This window comes from Pinus tabuliformis, chromosome 1_1 (genome assembly GCF_031772625.1).
Source record: "Pinus tabuliformis cultivar Carrire ecotype Pingquan chromosome 1_1, CPIR1, whole genome shotgun sequence".
NCBI classification, from domain to species: domain Eukaryota; kingdom Viridiplantae; phylum Streptophyta; class Pinopsida; order Pinales; family Pinaceae; genus Pinus; species Pinus tabuliformis.
In genome coordinates this window covers 316281121-316290223 of record NC_142297.1, presented here as the reverse complement: position 1 = coordinate 316290223, position 9103 = coordinate 316281121, and positions in this window count along the sequence as shown.

The following is a 9103-nucleotide window of genomic DNA, read 5'->3' as shown; positions in this document are numbered from 1 at the left end:
ATATTCAAAACTTCGTGCACAAAAAAAAGGAGGCTTGAATGAGCACATGACAAAAATTATATGCTAAATTACTGGAAAGAGATTTGCATAAGCATATGTAGAACTTATATGTTAATTTACACAAAAAGATTGAATGAAGAAAATATATGCACTTGGAAATGTCATTAACCAATCTCCCATTACCTTTGATATTTAAATTACATTGGTAGTTCAATATTTACGGACTAAATGGTCAAGTGAATGAATGGGTGGCTTGCTAAGATTTTATGCATATGTTTAGTTATTTAATCAAATCCCTCTATCATTTATATGCTTGTTCAACTTTGGTGTAAATTATTTGTATTTATGGAAAAAATGATATAAAAATATAAAATAAAAGGTTTAGGGATTTTGGTGATGACGTATTTTGTTAAGGCATTTTTAGATATTAAGTTATTGGTTTAATTCTCATTTTATTTGAGTGTTATTCTTGAACATTACCATGATGTAATCTCACCAATTCGAATTCACAAAAAAGATATATATTATAAAATACAAATTAAATAAAAAGTAATTAACATAATCATCTAAGTTAAATGATTAGTAAATGATAATAGAAATCAAAACACTTATCTCATAATATATCTCATATTGTTAAAAAAAAAATCATAAAAATTAACTAAATTATAATTTTATTTTAAATTATTCTAGGTATACGTTTTCAAAAGATGTAACAGGATTCTTGACTATGGAGATTCAAGCAAGAGTTTACCATGAAGGTTCTTAATTTATAAATAGATTTTGTTACAATATCATTGGCCAATACCATAAGTTTCCAATGCTATATACCCAAAAAACATAACTCCTATTCATATAATTTTTTTTAATTAATAAATTTAATTAGAAATATATAAAAAAACATAATTACCTTTAAGATAAATCTCAACTTTTAAATTGTGACTACTATTAAAAATATTATAGATTATTCCATACAAATTAAATCTCTACTATTCACTAAATAATTATTTAGAATTTTAAAAATCATATTTTAAAATAAACACAGGTATCAACATAATTATGTAGAGAAAATAAACAATTTTATGAAAAATAAATATTTTCATTATCAATAATCCTAATAAAAAACACAATTTTCTTTGCAATTTGTCAAAAGAAAAAACATTTTTCTTTGCCATTTGTCAAAGATTATTGATTTATATAAAAGTTGGTTACCAAAAACTCAATGAAGAATAACTTAGTTTAATGACATTGATAAATTGTTGGCCCAAAAGATATAACATATTGTGGAGTTAAATAAAAATGTTGCTAAGAAAGCTTCTATATTTTTAGGTAACTCTCGTGAATGAGTAAATATGGAAATTAATGGGTATCCTTTATTCCTAACTAATAGGGAGAAAATGTATAATAAACATGTAGATAAAAAATTTATGAAATAATTCGTGTAAGTTAGTCGAAGAAAAATATGGGAATTGATGGGTATCTTTTATTCCAACGATTTATGAAATAATTTATGTAGATAAAAGATTTATGAAATAATTTGTGTAGGTTAGCTAGATTAGGAAGAAAATGTATAATGAACTTGCAGATAAAAGATTTATGAAATAATTTGTGTAAATCAATTATATTTTATTTTGATTATAGATTTTTAAAATATTTTAAAATTCAATAAATAAAAATGAGGTTAATTTCTTAAATTCTGAAATATTTTTAAAATATACACATAATAAGTTGAAACTTAAACCCATATAAAATGCCTTGAAAATAATGATGAAGAATTATTACACTATTCGTTGGCGTGCAGTAAAGCAACAAATGCGAAACATACAACTCCCATTCAAATGAAACTAAACGAAAGGATTAAAGTGGGACTCTTATTACAGTAGGAATCAATAAAATGATCAAAAGTTGAAGAGTTTATGAAGGCCACGAGTCAAGAAGGTCATATGAAAATTTTATAAATGTAACCCCATTTGCTAGCCATTGGTGTTTATATTCTGGTAAATTTGGGATTGTTGGTAGGCTATTTTTTCTAGTAGGAGATTTTTTGATGCTTGTAGGTATGGATATTTTATAATCATACATGTAATGGTTGTTTTTATTTTTTACATTATTAATAAAATGGTGTTAAATAAGTTATGTCTAGTTGATTTATAAAGTATTCTCGATTTCTTATAATTGCTTTAGTTTTGTATGGGCCATAGTGAATTTTTATTTGCATGTCATTTTAATCCATAAAACCTAAATTATGGTAGCATTGTTATTTTCCTTTGTTAATTAGAAATGTGAACAATGACCTATGTTTGAAGAGTTGACAATAAGCTTGAAGTAAATGGTAGATGAAAAATTTCTGAACCAAGATAAGACCTATGTTTGAAGAGTTGACAATAAGCTTGAAGTAAATGGTAGATGAAAAATTTCTGAACCAAGATAAGTCCCTGTGTGAATTCTATATATTCACATAGAACTTATTGATATTTGCTACAAGTATACGAAAAATTCATGCAAGCTTATATGCTTGGTAGTTGTGTATGGGGTTGATCAAATTCATGTTAGAGGAATTTTGACGCCTAAAATGGGCCTCCTAATGAATATTATAAAATAATAGTGGAAATAACAAAATAATATTAGATTACATCAGCAAATTTGAGAGAGAAAAATAAATAAATAAATATTGTCAACTTATCTCACTACGGTTTTACTCAAATTTCAAGAATGAGCACTCATTGGATGCATAATTCAATTCGTCATCCAAGGAGTATCCATGTTGCATACTTTCAATGGAACCTGCTACACAAAAAATGAGAAATATATGAAACAACGTGATTGCAATCATGTTTTTCATGTATTTCTAATTTTCCATGTAGCAGGGTCCATCGAAAGTATGAAACATGGGTACTCATTGGATGAAGAATTTAATTCCGCATCCAATGCATTCTCTCGCTCAAAATTTGAGTAAAACCGTAAGGAGATAGGTTGAAAACACGAGTTGAAAAATTAGTTTTTTAATTTTTAATCTTTTTACATTTTTATTCCAAAAAAGGTGAATCATCCCCCATGGTTGACATCATCATATTGAATCCTATTGGTTCTTATAAAATTGATTTTGGTTGTACAATTTGTTTTGAGACCCATTTTTGACCTTAAAATTCCTCTAATGTACCAAATCTAGGAAACAAAAATTGATCAAAATACTCGCTAGAGTTCTTACCTTGAGATTGAAATATATTCTATTGAAAATATCAAGATTGGAGGAGATGATATCTATCAAATGAAGGTACATTTTGGATAATATGATAACTAGCTAGGAAGGGATGAAATGGAATAGAATCCAATGACTGTAATTGCTATTCATTTTTGAAAATCCCCATGAGAGAGTAAAGTGGCCATTTATCATTGTGGTGTTAAAAGTGCCTGGAATTTTCCCTTTTTTTGTTTAGGTGAGTAAAACCATATGGAAAGGCCACAACATGTATTTATATCAACGATGCCAAATATGAAGGGTTAGGGCTATATTAATAAATCTAAAAATATTTCACTAACCTTGAGCATCTAAAAAATGGATGTTGAAGCCCTTAGCTGTCTCTTCCACAACAAAATAACACAAGGCCCTAATAAAGGTACTTCTCCCATGTCCATATGGATGCCAACTTGCTAATGGCTTATTTACAAGTTATTCTTTCTTATTCATTATTGAAGAGAAGAAGAGCCTTCCCATAACACTATGGATTGCCTACAAACGTTTTGTTAGGCATTGAGATCAAAGCTACAAATAGTTAAAACCTAGTGCTATAATAAAAGTTAAAAGGATGCATTTGATTGTCTATTATCCCAGGGATGTGCTTGGATATATATTAGATAGGCATTCAAATTCCATGATATTCCCTTCTCTTTTAAGGTCTGCTCAAAGGAAATAATGGACTGAGTGTTTTAGGAGTTTCGAAAAATATTGTTAAATAAATCATGAAGTCCTTATCCCTTGCAAGAAAATTTCAAAATGTATTGAAATTTTGGTTGATACCTATGTATATTACTCATGATAATGGCCCAAATCTACCCATGCCTTAGTTAAGCTAGAAAAACTCCTTAGAATTCTTTTATGGAATAACTCTAGTGGAGACAATGGTTTTTGTTTATTGGATCCTTTATTGCGGCCCTCAAAGAGAAAGAGAGTATAGGATTTTTGTCCGCCAAAACAAAAGATATGCTCTTCTTGTCAAAATGGATCATTATAGAAATGAAAGGATTGGAAATGTGGAAGATCTTGCTAAAAAATCACAACAAATTATTACTCATGATGATGGCCCCAATCTACCCATGCCCGAGTTAAGTTAGAAAAACTCCTTAAAATATTTTTATGGGATAAACCTAGTGGAGCCAATGGTTTTCGTAGATTGGATCCTTTATTGCAACCCTCAAAGAGAAAGGGGGTATAGGATTTTTGTCCCCTAAATACAAGACATGCTCTTTGTTCCAATGGATCATTAGAGGAATGAAAGGGAAGGAAACTTGGAAGAGCTTGCTAAAAAATCACATCAACTTATGGACACTACATGCTTACAAGATTTTGAGAAACCTAGTTTAATATTCAAACATTACTAACCACTACATCTCATGTTTAGGTGAAGGGAAAATTTGTATCCTAAATAGGAAGTCCTTGTAATCCATTAAGCACAAGTTGGCATGGAAATATTGCTTAGATTTTTTCTCAATTTTAATAACCACTAGTTATGGAGGTCCCACATGCTTCTTTAATAATAAAGACCACCTACTAAAGTATAATACTTCTCAATGAAGACACTATATAAGAAAGACATTTAGGTCCTAGGTAACCTCTAACACAACCAATGCATAAATTAGAAGGGGGAAGCCTTGAAAGCATAATCCAATATTAATCTCATAGACATAATTATTCTAGAGAAGGTTTAGAGGATGATCCCAAATATCCTATCTCTTAGACCAACATGAATGATGGAAGGATTAGGGTTGCCCCAAAACTAATATTCCAATTTAAGTTGAACTTATGATTTGCTAATGTTTCCTACTTGATCACCTTGGGTGTTTACCTACAACAAGTTGCATCATGGTCCATGTAACCAAGGCATTTTCCAAGCATAGCATTGTATAACATATGCTATATCTAGCTCTTAGTTTAACTCAACCTCAAAATGAAAGGTATAGGAGTAGTGTGCAAATAGAGTTTTAAGTGTTGTGAGGGCACATTCCAATAGTAGAGTTTATAATTAGTCAATGAATTTAGGCAACTAGGTTAAACTCTAGGTGACATTGCAAATAGTCAAGTTGTATCATAAGAAAAATATTACATAATTACATTCAAAAATTCAACATCATAATTTAACTTTCAATTGATAATATGATTTACGCATATATAAGTGTATTAAAAAAGTTCATTATTTGAGTATTAATTTTTGCACATGAAAAGAGAGAAGTGGTATATAAATTATGGTGCGAGCTTTGTTTGCAACACAAACTAGTGACCTTTAGTGGACAACATAAAGTCTAAATTCTAAAACACACTATGTCCAAGCAACCACAAAAGACATGTGGTCACTGAAAAAATATAAGAGTGGATTATCTGTCAGAATAGCAGAGTTTGAAAACAATAACACATGTCAATTAAAAAATACAATACAATAAATGAAATTGAAGGTATCATTGGCAATACAATAAATGACATTAAAATGTTTACATTACATTACATTATTTTTTTTATTTTATTTAATTTTTATGTAATTTGGCTTAGTCAAAATGTTAAACATTACATTACAACATCTCTACCATAATGGGTTGGAGAGAGCATCTTGGAGTAATAATTTGACTTAGTCAAATTGTTAAATATTACATTACAACATCTCTACCATATTAAGCTAGAGAGTGTCTCTCGATACAACAATTTTAATTGTTAAATATTCATATTAACCATGGCTTTTGCAATTTCCACACATTTTCAATTTTACTTTTAATTGTATGTCCAAGGCACTTCTTAGAACTCAATTTTATCCTTAGCTTACTATTGAGACATTCACTTGCCTACCAACACTACCATATATTTCTTCTAAAACATCATCACATTCCATTGATTACTGTAAGATGTAAACTATATACCAATAGAAATAGAAACATACAAGGAACATTTCAGTTGTTTCTTCTTATGCTATCTTTAGATTTATATAATTTCAATAATTTTCATATTTATGTAATTCAATTAAAAGAAGGAATAAATAATTTAATTTTTTATGTTTTGAATTATTTTAAATGAAATTATTTAGAAATATTTTAATTATTTGGTGTTTGGAATTGATTTGCAAAGAGTCTCACCTGTGTTGTGCATATATTGATTATAATGAAAAACAATATGGAGAACAATAATTTACATTTGATTGCATGGTTTCCAACCTCTAATTATATATATAACCCATGAAACTGTCATGATGCACAATGACTCTCTATTTTCTTCTATTTCAATAGTCCATAGAAGATGCCGACTTTATTTCTCAACATTCTATTGTTCTTGAAATCTCTCTTAGGAACATTAGTTAGAATTGACTTAATGATGAATCAACATATCAAAGCCTCTTACATCACATCCTTTTATCATTCACCCATTCACATTTACTACCACTTAGACTTTTTTAAGTATTCATTTCAATCTAGCTAAATTGATGCAGGAGCATCCAAGCACCCTTCATTAAAATTGGAATCCAAAGCCATGAAAAAGGAAACGCGGACAATCATTGTAAACCAGGGGAAAATCCATTTAAACTGAGCTAAATTTATGGAATTGCTAAGTCTTTAGAATACTTGATTAAATGTAATTATCTGCCATAGAGAGATTTAGCAGTTTTATTGAGTGATTTTAGGCAATTTATAGGAGGAAATCATGGATCTAGATGATCCACGCTTTTATAATTTCCTATATAAAGAGAGTCTGTGTTGTGAGAGAGTGAGATAGAGGATATAATGTAGTCAGAGGGAAATTTGTGACTAAGGCCGAGAGGCCTTAGCCTGTAATCAAATTCTGTATATAATTGAAATATATGTGTTATTATACGTCTGCGTGTTATTTGAGTTTTGTGTGTCTCTGTCTTTATATATATGATCTTTTACTGTAAGGTAATAAATATGTGTGTGCAAGTGTAAAGGATGAAATTCTATGAACTTCGCCTTAGATAAAGTATGGTGTTGATAAAATCTGTTGTAATGTGAGTTCCATTGAGAAGCAATGAGAGAGCCATTGGATTTCAAAACAAATCAACGGAGGAGAGGTGTTCAATCGAAACTGGAGTCGATTGAACAACACAGAGGAAACCGTCGGATCGGCCAGATCGACAGATATTAAGTGATAACCCTTTATTAAGTCGAGTTCCTTTAAGTTTTGATTTAAGCACATGGGGGGTATCCAGCCAGTGGTAAGCAGTTTCTCATGTGACCGAAAGGTGGGAAGCTATATTTCTAAATTCTACGCGATTAACTTTGGTGGTTGACACGTAGCACTGGAAAACAACTTTTCTCGCGTGCTTTCAAAATATTAATCGTCGTGCTAGTTGGAGCACGAGATTGCGTGATATCTATTGGATCGAGCGGGGTCACATCGATGGTGAAGATTGTCTGGCCTAGTTGACAAGCGGACGATGTGACAACCATCCGATGGAAGAAGATCTATGGTGATCGTGTGGAAACTTGCAAACAAGTTATCTCGGCTAGCGGACCCAATGAACTCATTAAAAAGAGTTTACAATTCCGAGTGATCGGACCGTTTGTTGGATCGGTGATTGGATGCATATTGCTTCTGAATGTGTGCGAAGGCTTATGATATATATGTATGTATGTATGTATGTATGTATGTATGTATATGTATATATATATATATATATATATATATGTATATACATATATATATATGTATATATGTATATATATATATATATATATATATATATGTATATATGTATATATGTATATATGTATATATATATATATATGTATATACATATATACATATATATATATGTATATACATATATATATATATATATGTATATACATATATATATATATATGTATATACATATATTTATATATATGTATATATATATATATGTATGTATATGTATATACATACATATATATATACATATATATATATATATATATGTATGTATATATATACATATATATGTATATACATATATATATATATATATATATGTATGTATATATATATATATGTATGTATAGATATATATATACATATACACACACAATTCTGAGTGATCGGATCGTCCGTTGGATGGGTGATCGGATGCATATCGCTTCCGAATGTGTGCAAAGGCTAACATTTGATTCAGATGCGATAAGGGTTTATACAATGAGATTTAACCCTCGTTGAGTTCCGGCCATCAAGACCATTCATTGGTTCGTTGGTTGATTGGTCGGGTTTTGTTATGAAGTCCACCTATTAAAAGGCTTCCGATATATATATATATATATATATATATATATATATATATATATATATAGATATATATATATATATCTATATACATATACATACATATATATATATATATATATATATATATATATATATATATATATATATATATATATATATATATCTATATCTATATAGACACGTGGGTCCTTAACGCACAGGTCCATGTGCTAATTTTGTAAAGATGCATCTTTGCTGTGTAAAAGCGGCTTTGCTGTCATCATTTTGGTAACAAAGCAGAAGAAGATTCTACATGCAAAAGGAGGTACAATCATGTTGAAGATTGAAAATTTTATGGTCTTATATTACCGTACAGATAGCGGCAAAAGAAGGTGAGAAGATCGCAGTAAAGTAGAGCAAGGAGTGCTCAATTGGTTCCAAAGAAGAGAGAACTAGAGAGATGCCAAAACACTGAGCTCGAAGGAGAGAAGCTTGGTGAGCTATCGTGTAGCAAGAAGGAGATTTGTTACTACAGAGGTTTTGTTGCAACTCACAGAAAGATCATAAAGGCAATTCCACAGAGGATGTGGGTAGAATTGCTAAGGGATGAAGGAAGCATATGACCAGGAGGTCATAAATTTTTGTACCTTGGGA